This window comes from Monodon monoceros, unplaced genomic scaffold (genome assembly GCF_005190385.1).
Source record: "Monodon monoceros isolate NGI ecotype Baffin Bay Population unplaced genomic scaffold, NGI_Narwhal_1 Super_Scaffold_21, whole genome shotgun sequence".
In the NCBI taxonomy this organism is placed as follows: Eukaryota; Metazoa; Chordata; class Mammalia; order Artiodactyla; family Monodontidae; genus Monodon; species Monodon monoceros.
Genome location: NW_021703778.1, coordinates 134,849,169 through 134,870,462, shown reverse-complemented (window position 1 = coordinate 134,870,462; position 21,294 = coordinate 134,849,169).

Below are 21,294 nucleotides of genomic sequence, written 5' to 3'. Positions count from 1 at the left end.
ATCTGTCAAATTATAGGCCACTAGTTTGAACAAAGATGTTATGGTATCAATTCCACCACTGATTTTGCTCTGTTCTCTTTTACTTTGTTTAAAAAAAAAAAGTAGGAGTAATGTAAGTCCTTTTATAGTGCAGATCAATTCTCTCATTTATCTCACTCCATAAACAGTGGACCAAGCTACATGTTTCCAGATCACTGGCCATTAACACTTCTTCCATGTCTGTATCATGGCACCACTGTTAAAGTCTAGTGTTAATTGAACTCCAGCCCTAAGTTGTAGAAAATAGGGCTGTATACCAAGTCCTTTGTCTCTCCTTTCCAATGTATATTCAAATAACGTGTTACTGTTATGCAAAAGAATAGGATCCTATGCCTTCCAGACAAGGCAAAAAGGAAGAAAATTTTCTGCTCAGGACTTGGTTTTATATTTTTCAAAATACAAGCAAATGAACCTATTAACTAATAATTTCCAGAAAGAGCAAGATGGCTGAAAAATACCAAAAATATAATTTCTCAATTGATAGACAACCTTCCTCAATTAATTGAAACAACTCCATCAGATAGATTATTTATTCATTCATTTGTTCTTTCTTTCCATCAATAACCCTTGAGTTCCTTTGGTCTGGCCCTAAGCTGAATACTAGGTGGTAGTTTATTTCATCATGTTAATTTTTGGTATATTTTTCTTCTAATCTATCCTGCCTAACCTATCAACGAAAAATATTATGGAAAATTACATATTTTTTAGCGGACTTAATAAAGATTTTTCATGATCAAGGCAGTCAACTGTTAACACCTATTTTAAATATTTTTTTCACTTCAAAATCATATTTTCCATGTTGGCACAGAACTCTGCGGTGTCAGCCAAATATCTGTCTATATGCATGGATAGATTCAAAAGTTTTCTTTTGGAAAAATATTAGCCTAACTGCCGGGAACCATCGTAGCTTTGGCCAACATTGAAGAGGAATGACTTTCTCTCTGGCCATCTCTGAATGACAACTTTTCTTCCCTCATTCCAGCTTTCTCAAGTGCCTGGCTAAATCTCCCTGCAGTCAAAAATAGTGTCTCATGCTTTTCCAATGTCAGAAAATGCCCTTTGACATTTTCCAGGGTTTCCCTCCAGACATCTGATATTTGAAAGAGACAGTCCAGAGATACTATTTGGTTCTTCTTCCAGGTTGCCTAAGTTCTGTTGAGCTAAAGCAGCTTCACAGCCAAAGGATCTACACATCATTGCATGCCCTTTGGGAAACTCTCAGAATTATATACATTGGAAGACATTCCAGGACCTTATTTTATTTTATTTTTTTAACATCTTTATTGGAGTATAATTGCTTTACAATGATGTGTTAGTTTCTGCTTTATGACAAAGTGAATCAGTTATACGTATACATATGTTCCCATATCTCTTCCCTCTTACGTCTCCCTCCCTCCCACCCTCCCTATCCCACTCCTCTAGGTGGTCACAAACCACGTAGCTGATCTCCCTGTGCTACGCGGCTGCTTCCCACTAGCTATCTATTTTATGTTTGGTAGTGTATATATGTCCATGCCACTCTCTCACTTTGTCACAGCTTCCCCTTCCCCTTCCCCATATCTTCAAGTCCATTCTCTATTAGGTCTGTGTCTTTATTCCCATCTTACCCCTAGGTTCTTCATGACCTTTTTTTTTTTTCCTTAGATTCCATATACATGTGTTAGCATACGGTATTTGTTTTTCTCTTTCTGACTTACTTCACTCCAGGACCTTATTTTTTTTTTTTTTGCACAGGCTCCAGACACACAGGCTCAGCGGCCATGGCTCATGGGCCCAGCCGCTCCGTGGCATGTGGGATCCTCCCGGACCGGGGCACGAACCCGTGTCCCCTGCTTCGGCAGGCGGACTCTCAACCACTGCGCCACCAGGGAAGCCCCAGGGCCTTATTTTTAAGGATCTTATGTAATAAAACATGCTGTACACAGATGAAATTTAATGTTTAAACACAAAATCATATTTATATATAATTTTATACCCCTTTATATGTAATAAAAGGAATCTTATTTCTGTCATTTACCTTTCAAGTTAGGAAAAAGGCATTACTCCCTGCTAATCCTCCCAAATTTAATATGAGTTCAGGCTGTTTCATATTTGACACCACTGGGAAAATATCAAAAGGAAGAAATTGTGGCAAAGCCATGGATTTAGGATTTGTTTGTTTGTGATACTACAAAACTGTAGTGTTTCCTGAGTTATTCTCTCCATTCCTCCTAATTTGGGGAAAAGGGGGTTTGCTGGACTACTCTTTCTGTCTTAACTCCCACAAAATCCAAGTAGAGGATTCTACAAAGCTTCTGCTATCAACGCTACTGTAACTAGTGGATCAGTTAAAGTTTAAAGACAAGAACACAATCAAGGCATGGAGTTTCTTGAAGGTCATGCTTCTATTTCTTTTTAGGAGAAAATGTTGTACTAAGAAATTAAATTGTCAGTTTATTTTGAACCTCATTAATAGATAGTAAATAATTCTATTTGGTACATGTTCATCACTTAAAAACTAAACATAGAATCTAAACAATCCAATACTTAAGTTGAGAGGGATCATGGGAATGGAAGAAAGGAAAAGGACCATTTTGGAAAAGAGCTCATGTAAGTAAGTTGATATTAATACCGGTTAGACAGTTGAATTTTGCAAATTATTTACCTTATTTTCTAAGTTAAAACAGTATTAAGGGCTTCCCTGGTGGTGCAGTGGTTGAGAGTCCGCCTGCCGATGCAGGGGACACGGGTTCGTGCCCCGGTCCGGGAAGATCCCACATGCCGCGGAGCGGCTGGGCCCGTTAGCCATGGCCGCTGAGTCTCCGCATCCGGAGCCTGTGCTCCGCAACGGGAGAGGCCACAACAGATAGAGGCCCGCGTACAGAAAAAAAAAACCCAAAACTGTATTAAGTTTATACCCATGGCAATGCCCCCAGAATTTGCATCCAGATGTTCTTTCTTGAATGGAAGAGAGACGAAAGGGATGCATAAGGAATTAATTATCCAGAACTGTGGAAGTTTCATGACAATATGTTACATTTGTAAGCATGTATAAACTTCTGTTTTGGATAGAACTACATTATTAGATTATCAAAAAATAATTTCTTATACAATGCCACACGATCTTTCCAATAAAATGTTTTCACTGAGTTACAATTTAGTTTTATACCTTCAAGGCTTTATATAGAATCAATACACGAAAGTTCTCTCACTTTCATAATTTCATAAAATGTCATAAAAACATTGTTTTATTTTACAAAATTTTTGTTTACCTCCTTTTATTAAACAACGTTACAATATAGCCGAATATGTTTCTCTTTTTGTCAAAGCTGCTAAAAATCTCCAAATTAGATTTATTGCCCAGTTGTAGCAATTCATTTAGTTCAAGTGCCTGATGACTTTCATTTCTCTTATTTTAAAAGTTGGGCATATACATTTAGATATGATAATTTGTATTTACCATATTAAAATGAAAAATGTACACATATGAAATAGATTAGGCGTTTACATTCATAAATTCTATTTGATGGCTTTTTTAAAATTCTCATTATCCAAGAGTCACACGGGTTTCGTTTTGTTTTTGAGAACATTTATAAGGCTGAAATATAATAATCTAATTGATATTATAAATGGGAATCATTATAAATAGCAAGTTTGTTAAAAAATATACACACATGTTTTCTCTGACACAACAGTTATTAGAGGTGATAATAAAATTAACTTCCAATGCTTTGCCAAATTGGTTGGGAATAAATACTGGTTGCTTTGTTAATGTGTTTATTTTCACATTTTGCTAATGTGTTTATTTCATATTTTACCAATATGGTCTTCCTGGTTATTGGCCTTAAAAATAATTATGGATATAGATTTTGCTCAACACTTCCGAGTTCACCTTGGTAAATAAATACATTCTTTCTTTAACCATGTCTTGATGGAAAAAAGGAGTATATTTACATGAAGTAAGTAGCATATTACCCTGGGGAGAGATGAGCCTTGACTGTAAAGATGAAATTTTAGTTTTACGTGACAGCAGCTGTTCTGCAATATGTGTAGCAATATTGACTAATTTTGATTCTTGGAATGAGTATCTCACATTTCCTCCTGACTTCCAACAAAAGTCATGCTTAGGTAGGGACTACAGTTCCTAAGGATATCCACTTCATCAATATTAGATGTAATAACTATAACTAAATATATGTTTGATTTTATGGCTTACAATATTAATAAATAGGCAGGCAGCCAAAAATTTTGTCAACTTCTGTATCATTTAGGATCAAATTTGGCTACCTAGACAACAATAATAAAAGAAAACACAGACACACACAAATATAAAAATAAGTAGAAGGATAATTCTCTCTTAGCCTGAAAGAAGATCTGAGGTAGGCTACCTATGATTCACGTAGTGGCTCCACAACATCTCGCTGTTCTCTCATCCTTATGATGTCATTTTATGGCCCATAATAGCTGCTTGCACTCCAGCCTTTGTGTCTACATTCCAGTCAGAAGAAAGGAGGAACAAGAGAAAGGCCTGCCTCCCTCCATTTTAAGGAAACTCCTCGGAAGTACCATGGAACAGTTTCACTTATACACATTGGTCAGAATTTAGTCATATCATCACATCTCATTGCAAGGAAGCCTTTAGCTTTGGTAAGTTAATTGGACATATTGCTACCCCAAATAAATGCAGGGGTCTGCTACTAAGGCGGAGGGAGAGAATGGATACTGTACCAGGCACTGCTTTGTTCACTGCATGAAGTGTATCATGTAATGGTTAAGGGCATAGGTTTGGAGTCAGGCTGCCTGGTTTCAGATTCTGGCTCCACCCATACTAGTTTTATAACCTTAAGCAAGTAACTTAACCTTTCAGTGCCTTGGTTTGTCAAGTGGAGTTGACAATGGAACGTAACCCATAAGGTTAGTGAAAAGAATATAAATCACTTAATACAGTGCCTAACAGAAAGAAAATGATCAGTGATAGCTATTAATGTGCTTTTTATGTATATTATCTCATTGAATCTTCAGAACTCCGAAGTACAAATTCTTATCCTCATTTTACAGATGAAGAATCTGAAAGCTGTAGAGGTTCAATAATCTCTACATGGCATTCAGTTAGCAAATGGCAGAAACTAGACCAGAGCCCAAGTCCCTTGACTTCAAATCTTTACTCTTTCTATAACGCAGACTGCTTCATTCCCAGATGTTGGAAATATGATATCGTAGCCTGGGTTTTCCAGAAAGCAAGTCCCAAGGCAAAATCTGGGCACCACCTGGTATCACATGCAACTGATTCCTTAATCCCCAAGGACTGTCCTATGAAAGTTCAAATGAACTACTCCATCTCAGAACAGCCAGTGCTGGAGGAGGAAGAGAAAAAACTGTATTCACCAGCTCCCGTCTCCCATTTCTGAAAATATCCCTCCACATGTAGGCAGCAAGTGGGTCTCACAGTATCACATTTCAGCACAATATGAAGGCCCCAGGGCAGAAGGTCAGATGCACATATCATGGGTATGAGGCAAGGCATCATGGGGTTGTTCCCGTGCAAAACTGATTGAAGCCCACCCAGAGTTGGTACCACAGAATTGGCTGGAGCAGAACCAGTGTCCACAGACTGTGGAGACAGGTGAGGTCAAAAGGATATGGGGAGTTCATTAGAAGAGTTCAACAAATCTGACAACCGATACTCCCTTAATAAATCTTTTATAGCTCTTAGCTTGCAGCTAGGTCAAACAGGATATTGCTTGGAGTAACTTTAGTTTGTGCTCATCCTTACAGGTTTAATAGCAGCTAAATATAAATAGTAAATGCACTGTTGACTAAGGCACCATGTAGGTGGGGTTGCCAGGTAAAATAGAAGATGCCCAGTTAAATTTGAACTTCAGACAAACAACGTGTATGTTTGTTTCCAATATTTCATGGGCATCTAGTTAAATTTGGCTTTCAGGTAAACAATGAATAACTTTTTGCTGCAAATATGTCCCAAATATTACATAGGACATACTTATATTTAAAAAGCTCTTTGTTGTTTATCTGACAGACAACCCTAATGTTAGCTCATGTGATCATTCTGGATCCTAACTAAGCACCCAGAACTGGCTCCACAGAAAAGTAACCAGACACATGTGATTGAAGAGGGTAACAGACCTTTTCTACTTAAAAAATCTTAGTGAGTTTGCAACATAGGAACTGAAATTTCTACCATTTGAATAGAATAGTAATTTCTATGTTGTTTTGTCTGCAGAGATTTTAATTGAAATGTAAATAAAGTAACCCAGAAGGGTTCCTCCCATCTACTACCTACTACCAGGTTAGAATGGCTTAGTTATCATCCTGTGGCTATATAACCTGAGACACGTGGACTTAGATGCTATTAGGGGAAGTGGGACTAGAGAACTGTGCACGGGTTTTTAGGGCTCCCCATTTCATTGGCTAGAACAATTCATGTGGCACCTTGCAAGAAGGCTGAGTAGTCGTCTTTCTGTGTCCAGGAGGAGAGGAGGATTGATGTCCATGAACACAAGTAATGTCTTTCTCATAGAACACCGAAGGATCAGGAGAAACCCTGGAAAGTTAGATTTCAATTGGAGAGAATACTGGAGAAAATGATAATTTCTTCTATCATACACCTCTATAATTGGTGGTATTTTATTTGCACATTGTAGAATCCTAGAAGTTATGCAAATATAAATAGTCCCATTTTTCAGATAGAAAACTTGAGACTGAAACATTAAGTGACTTGGCCAAGGTAGCATAGAGACTGAACATACATTTTGTGACTTGAGATTTCCTGCAATTTCAGCATTAGGAGACCTCATATTTATTCAAGTGACAGAGCCTCTAAAGGTTATGATATTCCTTGGGTAACATCTACTTAATTCACAAGACTATATTATATGTACACAATATTAAAATCAGAATCATGAGCAAATATGTCCACATTTATAAACTGTCTGCAAAAATAAAAACGAGCCATCTACAAGTCTTTCCAAGAATATTACTGTAGCAACTAATAAGCAATTTACAACCGTCTTTTGAGAGAGGTACTGGTATTACCCTCACTTTGCACGTGAGAAAATGGAATAGAAAAGTAACGGGCCTACAGTCACACAGTGACCCGACCCACTCTCCTTAGAAGCTGGACCACCTGTCACTACTGCAGTAGGGCTCATGGAGGAAAGGGTGTCTCATCCTCTTTCCTTCCTCCCCACAATGACTCATGGAAATATGTCTACCAACCACATACAGTATTCTTCTTGAAAGGATTTCTGAGTAATATTGTTTTCTTTGTCCTGTTACATTTCTTGTGATGTTTTAATGTGCCTCGTTGGTTAGCAGCTTCCCCAGGGCAGCTCTTTTATCCAGCTTAATGGGAGCGAGTGTCCTAGTTCTGAAAAAGATGAGTGCCTCCCTCCTGGATTATTGTAGTTCCTCCTATGGTGGAAACTACACAGAGAGACAGAAAACCAAAATTTTGCAGCTGGCCACCCCAAAATATGGTTTTATTGCTATTATTGGGACTCTTTTGTACCCACGGGTGGGTATGGTTTGAGCAAACGAAAACGGATGATGGTATAAACAGAGTAATCCTCCTTGCTCCCCTGAATACCCTGATCATATGATTTGGCAGTGTTCAAGTGGCAGACAGGTGGCATTCAAACCAGATGAACAGAGTTCAGTGAAGGGAATATATACAAGGGTGAGGGCAGGGTTGAGGGAAACCAACAGGGGATAGTGAAACCCTCCTGTGCTAGAAACACCAGGGTGCTGCTACAACGTCTACGACCTCTAAGAGGAGGGGGAAGTTACAGGAACCTGGAGAGGTCCATCCAACCGGGGCTGTGGCATTTGATTGAGGAATGCGGTCACTGTCAAACCATGACCTGGCAGGGTAGAAATAATCTCTGTCTCTTTCTCCTTCCTTCTGTGCTTTTGCTGGTGATGCTTATCAGCCAAACCCAAGCAGAAATCAGACAGCCAAGGAGCCAAACAGATGCAGTCCACAGAGGTCAGCCTCTTGGAGGCACAAAGCAGGGTAGAGGAGGGTAGAGAATATATCTAAATCAGGGAAATGGAGACGATCCAGTACAATTGTACTGCAATCTATGATAACCATATCTTTGAAACGACTCAATTTGCTCACGTTACGTTAAACACAGTGAGTACACTGAGTCTAACAATTATGGGGAGTTACTTATAACCGGATCCTAAGGGTACAGCATGATTAAAGTTATCCCTCTTGTCTGTACATACTGCAGATGCAGTCCATAAAATTTCTGAATTCATCTCTGAAGAACTGTGCTTTTTACACAAGGTTCTTAAAGGAATCACTACCATACCAAAAGCATTATAGTATGTTCACTGAAGGCTATAATTAATTTTGTACAACCTATAGACTTTGAAATGCCTTGTTGAGAGGTCAAAATTTCTGATGTTTTCTGGAAGGAAATTTACCTGACAGGCAAGACAGGAATGTTACTGTGGGTTAATAGCTGTCCATGTGATTCACCAGTGTAAGCAAATTCCTCACCATTGGACTCTCAGATGGTATATCAAATAATTAGAAATTCCTTTCTATGGCTTAGTGGTTTATTGTTGCTTTTTTTTTGTAAAATGCAAATGCCCTGAGAATTAGAACATCATTCTTTCATTTAATTCTTCCATCATTAAACACTTACTTATTGTTGCTGTTAGTAGTTAGACATTAGTGTAAAAGCATGAACAAGACAGTCCTTATTCTGAAGGTGCTCAGAATCTAGTGGAGATTGGGCAAAGTCATCAATGACTCCAGAATTGGTTGACAGATGCGATGGTAGAAGTATCACAAGATACTATGGGGGAATATCTAACTTTCTTGGAGGATGGAAGAGGGAAGAAGGGTGGTGAAGATAAAGAAAGACTCTTCACAGCTGAAGTAAGACGTGAACTGAAGATAAATGAGAGCGCATCAGGTGGATAAAGTAGAGGTGAGGGTAGAAATTAGATTTTGCAGGGAAAAAATGGGCCCTTCATCAAATCATACCCAGAGGATATGAAACTAGAGAGTACTCCGAGGTCAAATGATGAAGGACCTCGAATGTCATTCTAAGGAGTCAAGGAGGGATTAAGTGGAGGAGTGTCTCTTTAATATTTGAACCACAGAAGGTGCAGAGGGTTGAGTGGAGGAGGCAAGACTAGAGAAAGAGTCAGTTAAAAGGCCTTGCAATGGTTTTAGAGAGAGATGAGAACATGTGAGCTAATGAGGCGGCAGTGAGAGTGGAGAGGACGGAGGGATTCTAAAAGCATTTAGGAGGTTATTGGACATGACTTTGTAACTCATTTGCTGTGGTGAAGACTAGGAGAGAGTATGAATAATTGAGGAAGAAAGAATCATGATTAGAATCATGCCCATGTTATTGTCTTGGGTGACTCAGAAGAGGCTGTAGCATCAGCTGAGACGAGAAATACAGGAGGAAGAGAATGTCTGCAAAGGAAATTGGTTGAATTTGCTTTTAAACGTCTTGAGATCGAGCCTGGGACTGGGGTCCGAGGGACTTGTTGGAGTATGGGTGTTAATAAAAGAAGTGGGTCCAGCAGGACTCTCCTCAAAAGACTACGTGGGGTAAGCACAGAAGAGGTTTAAAGATTAATCGTTGCGGAAGCACCTATATTTGAGGGACATGTGAAGAAAGAGGAGTACATAGATGAGAGCCAGAGTTGACTGGGGTCATGGAGAGAAGAGTTTTTAAGGGAAAAGTGGCCTACAATATCAAATGCTACAGAGAGAGGGTGTATTAATTAGGATCCATTTGGCTGCAAGTAATGGAATAAAAGTGAGTTATGTTATTACAAATGATTTATCCAGAAGTCTGAGGTGGGTGGTCTCTGGTTTTGTGACCACTTTCCGTCCTTCTGCTCTGCCACTGTCAGTGTATCAAAAATGTCTCCCTAAGGGTCATAGGCTGGACACTCCAAGCAACTGAGAGCATCCCAAGCAGAAAGCAAGGGGAGTGGGGACAATAAAGCATTCTCTTTGTGCACCTCATTCTCTTCCAGGAGGAAAGTTTTTCCCAGGGGACACATCAGACTTCTTTTGTCTCATTGACCAAGGCTCATTCCCACTCCTAGATTAATCATTGACAAAGTGAAAGGAATTGCTGTGACTGGTTAGATCAATCATGACTCATCCCCGAGGGCTGGGCCAATAAAATCATTCTGTTAGCAAGAAGGGTGGGGAAAATGACAGTTTTCATTGTCTCTCTCCTACAGGAGCTTAGGAAGAAAAGTACTGAGGAGAATCCACTGGATTCAGCAATTAGGAGCTTATTGGTGGGCTTAGAAAGAGAAGTTTCTGTGGGGGGCTGGGTTAGGGATTGGCACTGGAGCCAGATTACAGTGGGTTGAGCAGTGTGTGGTAGTAGGCTGTGGACTGCTCTTCAACTAAATGTAAATAAGTTTATCAATCCTTTCTGAAAACATATCTTTATGAATGGAGAGATGGCAGAAATTATCTAAGGGTTCAAGGAAAGAGAAACCAAGAAAGAAGAAGTTGGAACATGGAAGACAAGTTTTGCCCAATTCATCATTTGAACAAGGACGTCTCTTTGGCAAGGAACATGGTTTTCTCCAAATTTCTCCAAATTTAAATTTCTCTTCATTGCTAAGCTCAGCCACAGACTGTAATTTTTGGAAATCTGAGTCAGCAACGAGAAAGAGAGGTTGTTCTTAGCTCTGAATAGAGCCACACTATTCCCCAGCTGTGTACTATTGGGGGGGAAATGTGATTAAAATGTTGCTACAAAGCACTTAAATTATCTAGGAGGAGTTTCAATTTTGAACTCTTTACAGGATTTTTAATAGAGAGATTATATATTTCATTAAAAATATAAGGATAAGGCAGAGGGTGGAGTGATACATCTTATTGAATAAAAGCATAGATTTTCTACTAATGCAAGGCACTGCATTTTTTTTCCCTCTGGCACTTAAGAATAGTTTGTGTGTGTCTGTATCAGCCTCAAAATGAATCTTTTCCTCTGTCTGCCCATCACTGAGTAGGGTAGTAGGTAGTCTCTTCTTCATGTCAATCAACCTGAGAACATATACATAATCAGCTAATTGTTTTGGTTGGTGAATCCCCTTTTTTGGTCTCTTTTGTTTGTTTTTTATGGCTTTATTTTTATAGCAGTTTTAGGTTCACAGCAATATTGAGCAGAAAATGCAGAGATTTCCCATACATATACTCCCTGCCCCTGTACACACACAGTCTTCCCTATTATCAACGTCCCCTACAAGAGTGGTACATTTGTTATAATTGATGAGCCTACATTGACAGATTATCACTCAGAGTCCATATTTTACACTGGGGTTCATTCTTGGTGTTGTACATTCTTTGGATTTGGACAAGTGTATAAAGACATGTATCCATTGTTATGATATCATACAGAATACTTCTTCCCTGAAATCCTCTGTGCTCCCCATATTCATCCTTCCCTTCTGGCTCCACTGATCTTTTTACTGTCTCCAGACTTTTGCCTTTCCTAGAATGCCGTGTATTTGAAAGCATACAATCATATGCAGCCTTTTTAGATTGGCTTCTTTCACTTAGTAATATGCATTATAGGTTCCTCCATATCTCTTCATGGCTTGATAGCTCAATTCTTTCTAGTGCTGAGTAATATCCCAGTATCTGGATATACCAGCAGTTTATCTATTCATTCACCTACTGAAGGACATCTTGGTTGCTTCCATGTTTTGCAATTATGAATAAAGCAGCCGACAAAACAAACATAATGAGCCAATCTTCTTGACTGATGAGTTGTCTCATGCAGCTCTGGTCACTAGAGTCAGCTTTTGAGCTTAAGAAAATATAAAGCAGTAGGAGAAAAGTTGTGTCTTGTAGATAAATTTACTGGTCAAAGTACACAAAAGATAACAGATGACCTCTTTTCCTGGTTGCACGGCACTATGTCTAAACATGTGTTTTAGTGAAAGAATCTTAAGTACAGAGACGTTAAATACAGACTAATTCAGTCTGATTCTATCTGGCTGGCGCCTTTTTGAGCTGCATTAACCAATTTGGAACAGGATTCACTCTGGGCTTTCACAACTCAGAAGCATAAAGTATCAGAGACGAAGGAATCTGAGCAGTCATCTCATTAATATGAGAAAGCAGAGATCTAGTAATCTTTGTCAGATACAGCCCCAGACTAGAATCTGGATCTCCTGACTTCAATTCAGCTTTTACTCTATTTTACCTGGTGTCCTCACTTTCCCAATATCTTATCTAATTAAGACAAAATCCTAAGAAAATCTTAAAATCTAAATTGTTGTCAAGCTCACTTTAATTCTCAGGTGATTCAAGTAGCTTAAAACGCACGTTGCCCTGCAGCTCCTGTTCTAGGCAATGAGAAGCAGCCAGCTCAGAAAAGCTTTATTCACGTAGAATTGCTAAAGGAAGGTTAAGTTGCTATTTACTTACTTATCCAGTCCCTTGAATTTCTTTTTTTAAACTGAAAGTTAAAGAGGACTTCATCTAGTTCTTATAATTATTCTTTCTTGCAATAACACGCCAGAAGCTAGGCACTGTAGCAGTCAGGGTTTTGGCCGTAAGTAACAGATATCAAACTCTGGCTAATTTGAGCAGAAAGTAGAATATAGTAAAAAGATATTGGATAGCTCCTAAACTCTCCAGAAGGAGTAGGAATCAAGTTTAGAGGATACACATCAAAAGAAAAGCTGAAAATCATGCCATGGAACTAGTTCTATGAGCACACCCTGCTGCTGCTGGGTGGGAGACATTGGTGATGGCTTTCCTTGAATCACCAGAATTGAAACCTTGGGTGTTGCTACTTTCCCTGATGACTCTGGAAATTGGATGTAGCTGCCGTTCCAGCTACCACTCATCACCAGGAGGTATTTGGTTCAGTCCCTTCTCGTATCTCTAGTCTCCAATTTAAAGTCTGGGGCAGCTGCACCTGACTGGCAGAAACTTGATCATGTGTCAATGTCCTAGCAGCAAAGGAGGCAGGAAAAGCTAGTGTCTGGCATATTCAGTTTCTACAGTGAGAGGTTAACTCTTCCTCGTAAGGTGAGTGGTTCAGATGCTGGGCAGCCAAAAAGAAGGACAAATGGTGACTACAGGGACCTATCACAGTAGTTTCATTAAAGTTTTTTAAAAATTTATTTTAAAAATTTAAACATAATGTTGATGTACAACATATCAGTTTCAAGTGTATCATTTTAACTCTTATTTATTGTTTTGAGTAGGCAATGTATTTAATAGGTTGCAAAATTCAAAAGAGAAAAAATGTAGTAAAAAACAAGTCTTCCTCTCACCTGACTCTCAGACGTCCACTTCACCTGCCTTGAATGTTTTACTGTCACCAAAATTCACTTGCCCTCCCTGGAGAATTGTATCTCCCCACTGCTGCTCCATCCTTTGAAGTCAGGCTTGGCTATGTGATTTGCATAGGTCAATGAAATGTAAGCCTAAGTGGGCAGAGCGCTTCTGGGCTGAAGCTTAAAAGCCAGTTTAGGTTTTTTCCTCATTTTCTTCCCTTCTACCATGTTGACTGTCAATATTCAAGGTGGCGGCAGCCTGGGTTCCAGAGTGTGCTAGATATTTTATACTTACCTCTACAGATTCCACCCTATCCATGATACTCTGTGCCCTGGGAGGCTGCCTTTTATGGACTATAGCAGCAGACCCCCTGTCCTCTGTCTTCTGGTTGGGTTTGACTAATGAGAGGTACTGGCCAGACATCAGAGGGCAGAAGGAGAGTGGTGATGGGATATTTATTCTCTCACTCCCTCCCTTCCAGGTCTCCACGGGCTGGTTGCATTCCTCTACCAAATATCTCCAGCTCCTCTCGGGTAGCATCTGCTCTCCTCAGGTTTTGGGAGCTGCTGTCATTGGCCCTAGGGTTAGTACCTTCTTTTGTTGATTTCCCTCAACCTTATCCCTCACCTCTTGTAAATAGTCTGTTTATTAAGCTGTACTTAATTAATTATTTGAGTATGTCATCTGTTTCCTACAGAACTCTGATACACAGAGTGAATGACAGCTATCATGAACAGAAGACCCTTCCACCAACCAGCGTTGGTCATGTAGCATGAACACTGAGATTTCTGAGTTGTTTGTTACCACAGCACAACCTTGTCTACCCTGACTAATACCCCATGTTTCTAGTTTCATACAATGCAGTTATATTTTAACCAGAAATTGATGTCACAATCAGTGTGGAGCTTAAAAAAAAATAGACGTGCTCGGGTTCTATTCCTAGGGAGTCTAATTCAGTAAGTCTTAGGTGGGGCCCAGGCTTTGTATTTTTAATCAGCTCTAAACCACTGGTTTTGAGGATTTCCAATATTAAGAATATTTCTCACATTGGCCTGTGGTTGTTTAGATATACATTATGACTTATGGCATATAGGGGTATATTAGTCAGGGTTCTCCAGAGAAACAGAATCAATAAAAATGTACATCTGGGCTTCCCTGGTGGCGCAGTGGTTGAGAGTCTGCCTGCCGATGCAGGGGACACAGGTTCATGCCCCGGTCCGGGAAGATCCCACATGCTGCGGAGCAGCTGGGCCCGTGAGCCACGGCCGCTGAGCCTCCAAGTCCAGAGTCTGTGCTCCGCAACGGGAGAGACCACAACAGTGAGACTCCCGCGTACCGCAAAAAAAAAAAAAAAAAAAAAAGTACATCTATATATATAGAGAGATTTATTTCAAGAAATTGGTTCATGCAGTTATGGAGGCTGCTGGTCCAAAATCTGAAGTCCAAGTCTGAAAGCTGCCTGCTGATGGAATTTCCTCTTGTTCAGAGGTCAGTCTATTGTTTTATTCAGGCCTTCAACTGATTGGTTGAGGACCACTCATGTTATGGAGGGAAATCTGCTTTACTCAAAGTCCATTGATTTGAATGTTAATCTTGTCTAAAAACACCCTCACGGAAACATCCAGAATAATGTTGGATCAGATATCTGGGCATTGTGGCCCAGCCAAGTTGACACATAAAATTAACCATCACAGGTAGTCATGTGACACATGTATAGGATTAAATGCAAATAATAGAAGGGACTGGTAACCTGATTCCATTGGCAGAAATGGTAAAAAAAATTGGATACATGTTGGTATCTGTATCTGTCAGTGTCAGATTAGACACTGGCTAAAGTCTAAGTAGAAATTCTACATTCACTATGTGTATATAATTTCCCTTAAATCTATACAGAGCAATTCTAACTGTGTAGCTAGATCTGTCTGTTTGGCATCAGACACTTAGTTTTGAGCCCTTGATTTCACTCTTTGCTTGCTGTGTGGATTTGGACCAGCTCCTTGAACTCTTTTGGCTTTGGTTTTTCTCATCTATAAAATATTTTCTTTAATGTGAAGATTAAATTAGAAAATGTATATAAAGCAGTTAGTACAGTACCTGAAACATAGTTGATGCCCAATATGGGTATTATTAAATATATAGCTTTAAAAAAGATTGAGTGCAAAATTGCATTATAGTTCATAGTCAAGTGAAAAGAGACAAACCACTGTGAAGTCATTCAGATATTTTTTCTTTGAAAAATTGAGAAACGGTGGTAATGTAACTCATCATTTCCAGACATTTTTCTGATGTGCACACACCATAATAGGGCTCCTGGAAGTGAGGCAGAAAAAGGGGGCTTGGCTAGGTGGGTGGGAGAACAGCTCAGATGTCTTAGCCTTCACAAACCTTATGTCTGGGAACAGTTTCAGATTTGGAATAGTTACATGAATGTATTGGCAAAGAATCCTCCTCTCCTTTAACTAAGTACAAATGATTCATTCCTAACCTTAATGAGAAAAATGAGAAAGGAAATGTGAGCCCAGCGTTGGCAGGGAGAGTCTATGTACATTGTCTTCTGCCTTTCAGCAATCAAGACTGTGGTGTATTGTATAAATGCAGCCTCAGCTTCCCCTTGTTTGCAAGGCAGAGAAAAACCGATGCTCTTGAACCAGGGATACGTTCAGTTCAACACAAACAAGAGCCAGGGCAGAGATGAGCAGCAGTCTTGTAGTTTTGATAGGTAGAGGTAACCAGAGCTAGCCATGTGCTCCCCTGGATCATAATCTTGACTTTGCCTCATCATGCTCATTATTTGCAGCACATCTTACGGGCAGCTACTAACATTCTGATATCATCAGTTTGGGATCATCACAACGTCCTTGTTATACTGGTTTAATCCCATGCTGCTTAAAAGACAGGGGATCCAAAACAGCAGTCTTAAAGCGTCTTGTGTAAAATTCCATAGCTTCCTACAGTACTCTACTACTGTTCCTGAGAAAGTTTTTGCATAGAACAGCCGATAAATATTTCCACCTTTGTGTTATGCTCTTAGCTCTTTCTTTGCTCATCACATTTTGCTTTGCTCTATTGACTACCTAGGTGCCAGGATATTGGCAACGAGGTTCTGGTGAGAACTACTTTGGATCTTTTGAATGTCTGGTCACCTTCTAAATACTGATGAGGATTTTTCAGAAACGCTCCTCTGTTTCATGTTTTCCTGTTCTTAAAAGTAGAAAAACAAAAAGTTGTGCCATGAGCTAAGTGCAAGATAATGTCAGCTGGGGGGGGGGTGTAAATATTTCACAACTATACACCATTCTATCATCTTTTAGAATGATATAGAAGCATCAACACATCGTTTGCTCTTATTGTTTTCAGGGGTCTTTCTTCCTCTGTTCCTTCCTTTTCTCCACTACCCATTCCTTCAGTAAAGATAATGTGGTACAGGAAAAAGGAAGAGCTGGTGGATAGATCGGGAAGGAAATCAGTAGGACTCAATCTTCCTCAGTTACATCGTCTAACATTTGGACCCTGCAACTCCGATGGACTTTTGTGAGACACAATGAAATAGAACTACATCATCTCTAAGTTTTTCCAGCTCTGTAATTCCATGAACCCCAAAAAGTATTTAAACAAGGATGTTATCTTCTTCAAATGAGGAAATGCCAGGGTTACATAATATGCTGCTTCATCCAAGGTTATCCAAGGCTGTCCCTTAGTGGGACATAATTGTATCCCTGTTTTTGAAGAACTGGGTATTAATGGACATTTGAAAAGTAAAGACTATTCAAAGTATTGATATACAACTTGTTACTGTCTTAAAGAGTTATCTTTTTGTTTTGCATTTTTTTTGTGATTTTCACCACTTCATGTACTTTTTGTAAATTGAATATAGTTCCCTGTGTGATACAGTAGGACCTTGTTTATTCATTTTATATATACTAGTTTACATCTGCTAACCACAAACTCCCACTCCATCCATCCCCCACCTCCCCTCCCTCTTGTGTTTTGCATTTTTTTTATTGTGGAAAAAAACACACAACGTAAAATTTACCATCTTAACCATTTTTAAGTGTACAGTTCTGTGGTGTGAGGTATATTCACGTTGTTGTGAAACAAGTCTCCAGAACTTTTCCACCTTACTGAAATTCTATATTCATTAAATGATAATTCCCCTTTCCCCACCTCACCTCAGCCCCTGGTAGCCATCATTCTACTTTCTATTTCTATGAATTTCACTAATTTAGATACCTCATAGAAAGGAAATCACACTGTACTTGTCTTTTTATGACTGGCTTATATCAATTAGCATAATGTCCTCAAGGTTCCTTCAAGCTGTAATATGTGATGAGAGTTCCTTCCTTGTAAAGGCTGAATACTATTCCGTTATATTTATACATCACATTTTGTTTACCTGTTCATCAGCTGATGGACATTGGGGTTGCTTCCACCTCTTGGCTATTGTAATATTGTTGTTTTTGAAATATTGAAATTTAATTTAAATTTCACTTTCTGATTCACTCTGGTGGATTTAATAAACACGATACCATCTTCAAGGCACATCTGACAATCAGAGAGAGTGTGTAGCATGAGAAGAAATTTGAAGGCAGAACCCTAGGGAACCCAACCCCTTTAAGATGCCAGCAGATGAAGAAGAATGATGCTGAGAAGGAAGAATCATTGAGAAAGAAGAAGCCCAGGGGATGGGGGCATTTCCAAGGGGAAGCAGACAAATGTCAGAGATTGCAGGGAAGCCAAGTACGATAATGGCAAAAGGGGGTCGGTAATAACAAAGCTGTGAGGATTGTTTGCAATTTCAGAAGAGGTGAGAAGCTTGACAAAAGTGGGCAGGGGAGTGAGTGGGAAAGGAGAAGGTAGAGAAATCTGTTGAAGACCACTCAACATTTAGGCATGAACAAAGGGGAAGAGATTTAGAGTAGCTAAAGAAGATGTAGTGTTTTTTGTTTGTTTTGTTATTGTTGTTTCTTAAGCTACAAGAGACTTGAGAATGTTTACATGTTGGTTTCAGTATAACTGTTGTTACATGAAAAACTATCCCCGAACTGAACAGTTTAAAATAACTTTTTATCTTGCCCCATAATTTTGGGGGTCAAGAATTCAAGAAGGGTTTGGCTGGATGGTTTGGCTTTGAGCTAGGCGGTGTCTGGGACTGGAGGGTCCACTTCCAAGATATCTATTTCACCCACACGTGTGGCGGCTGGTGTTCCTTGGAACCTTTCTCTCCCCCAGGGCCTCTCAATGTGGGTTGGGCTTCTCACAGAATAATCACACTCATTACATGGTAACTCCCTTTCAAGAGCGATTATTCCAAGTGACGCAGATGGAAGCAGCAAGGTTTCTTTTGACCTGGACTTGAAAGTCAGAGAACATCATTTCCACTGCTTTCTATTGGTCATGCAAGTCATTAAGGCCCACTTATAAGAGGAGTGAAGGAATAGACTCTACCTCTCTGAGGGGATGGGATGAACCCAAAGAGAGGGAAGGACATGATGGTGGCCATCTTGGAAACAAGTAGAGAAAGAGGGTTTGAAGTTATCCAGGGACCTAAGGTTGCAGAAGTGGATGAGACTTTTGAGATTGGATACCCGAAGATGGGTACATTGAAAAGTGTTTGTCAGGACGAGGGAGCTCCTTTCATGACACTATAATCCTTTATAAAGCACACACTGGAAGGTAACCTAAGGATGTTTTCCAGTGTGTTGCAAAGTCTTAGAGTTCAACCTACTTTTTTCAAGCAGCCGGTCCTCCCTGAGAGGAAGTTCAGGTACTTAGGGAGCCCTTTATTAAGCCAAAGGGTACTATGGAGAGTCACAGAGTAAATACACTAAATGGTCTACTGCCATTCTTTGATCTTCTGAACGCTCCCATCTCAAGTGCATGCTGAGGTAACCTCTGTGGTCAAAGGTCTTCCTTTGACCACACAGGAAGTAACGCTTCTGATAAAGCTAGTGTTCTTCCTCTTTGAGAGGAAGTGTAGTTACAGAGTTAAGATAACTACTCCATTTACTAGCAATGTGGTCTTGGGGCAAATTGCTTGACCTCCCTGATCATTAGTTTTCCCATCTGTACAATAGGCACCAATAACCTCACAATAACCTCAAAGTGTTGTTGTGGGAATAAAATAATCCACGTTAAGAGTCACTTAGTAAGCTCTCAACAAAGGAGAGGTATTTTTATTATTAAAACTATATGTCTTCAGATGAGCTCCTCAGTTTCATCTTTGGGTGGGAAACAGAAGTTTAGATCATTTAACAGCCAAGGGCATTTGCTGGAAAAGCTGGAAATCACTCTGACTTACTCTCCACAAACGCTGCACTTTGAACAGAGTGGAATTTTACCTCGTGTGTCACAAAAGCTTTACAAGCTTCTCCAAGGGCTAGTTTACAAGGAGAAAGTATCTTGGGCGCTTATATTAGATAATAAAGCCTACTGAATCAGAGGGGTAAGAAAGGGACTTTGAGAGTCTGTCTAGTTTGCTACTACTTCGGCTCCAGACGTGTGAGAATATGCCTTTGTGCAATAGCTCCCTCCTCCCGCAGCCAGCCCTGCCTTCCCTGGATCCAGCTGAGCTCCTGAAGCCCAGTCTGGCCTGGGTGAGAGCCCTGGGCCCCCTTCTTACCCAGGAGCAAAGTTGGAACAATGATGGTCACCAATCTTTGGCCTTATTTTAAAATGAGATATGACAATGGAGCACTTTGACTAGCATTTTTATAAATACTATAAAAGAAAATCTTCCTTGGGCCAGTTTCAAGAATGTAGGGCCTTGTGCTGGTGATTAATGATGTGGAACTGACTTGATCTCTTTGCTTTGGCTGCCAAATACCCATGGCTGGTTGTAACCACCTTATTGGTTCCTCAGCCTTCCCGAAGCCCTTCACAATATTCAGGTTTCTGCAGCTAGAGTCTTTCTACACATGACACTGAGCGCTCCCAGAGCCTGCCATTACCCTCCGGAGTCCAGACTAGACACAGCCTGCCTTCCAAGCTTCCCCAGTGGCTGCTTCACCTCCTGCCCTTGCCGTGAAAGTGCAGGGGACTCAGGCAGATCCTCCGCGGCTTCCCTCCAGCCTGGGCATGACCAGGGCCTCTTTCTTCCTCACCTGCTAGGTAGGGTTTCCTGACCCTTTCTTCCATTCTCACACTCTTCATACCCCTGTTAACTCTCAGAAAGACAGAGCTTCTGTGTACGCTTAGCCTTTTTCTCTTCCTGCTGGAAAAAAACAAAAGGAAGAAACTCTGATTCTAGCTCTTAATCCAAAATGATTCTGCCCAGAATGTCAGGAAAGGGAGATGAAATGATGGGGGGTGGGGATGGGGACAGGAAGTAGGTGGTTAGCTAATTATAAGTAGCAGCGAAAAGGTTGAGATCAACAGGGCTCACCAGTCATGTGACAGTAGGTGCTTATCTCCAGGTCAGAAGTACCTTGTAGGCCAGGCCCATGTGTTTTTCTGTTTTTTAAACTATTATTTTATTATTATTATTGTACATATCACATAACTATTTGAAGTAAAAAAGAATTAGAGGTCAAAATTTATATTTGATCCGTCATTCTAAGAAATGTTTTCATTTGTCTTGGCTTGGGTTCCCCCAATGGGGGGGGAAGCTCCCATTCCCCCAGGCTTTTTTTTTATTTTAAATTGACCCCCTCAGGAATTTTTGAGACATTTTTTCCTAATCACCCACTTCCCCATGAATTTTTTCATATTTTTTAATATATATATTTTTATTGAAGTATAGTTGATGTATACTATTATATAAATTACACTTGCACAATATAGTGATTCAAAATTTTTAAAGGTTATACTCCATTTATAGTTACTATAAAATATTTACTATATTCCCTGTGTTGTACGATATATCCTTGAAGCTTATTTTATTTTATTTTTTTAGGGGGAAAATAGGATAGGCTTTCTTTTTTTTATATATAACACCTTTATTGGAGTATAATTGCTTTACAATG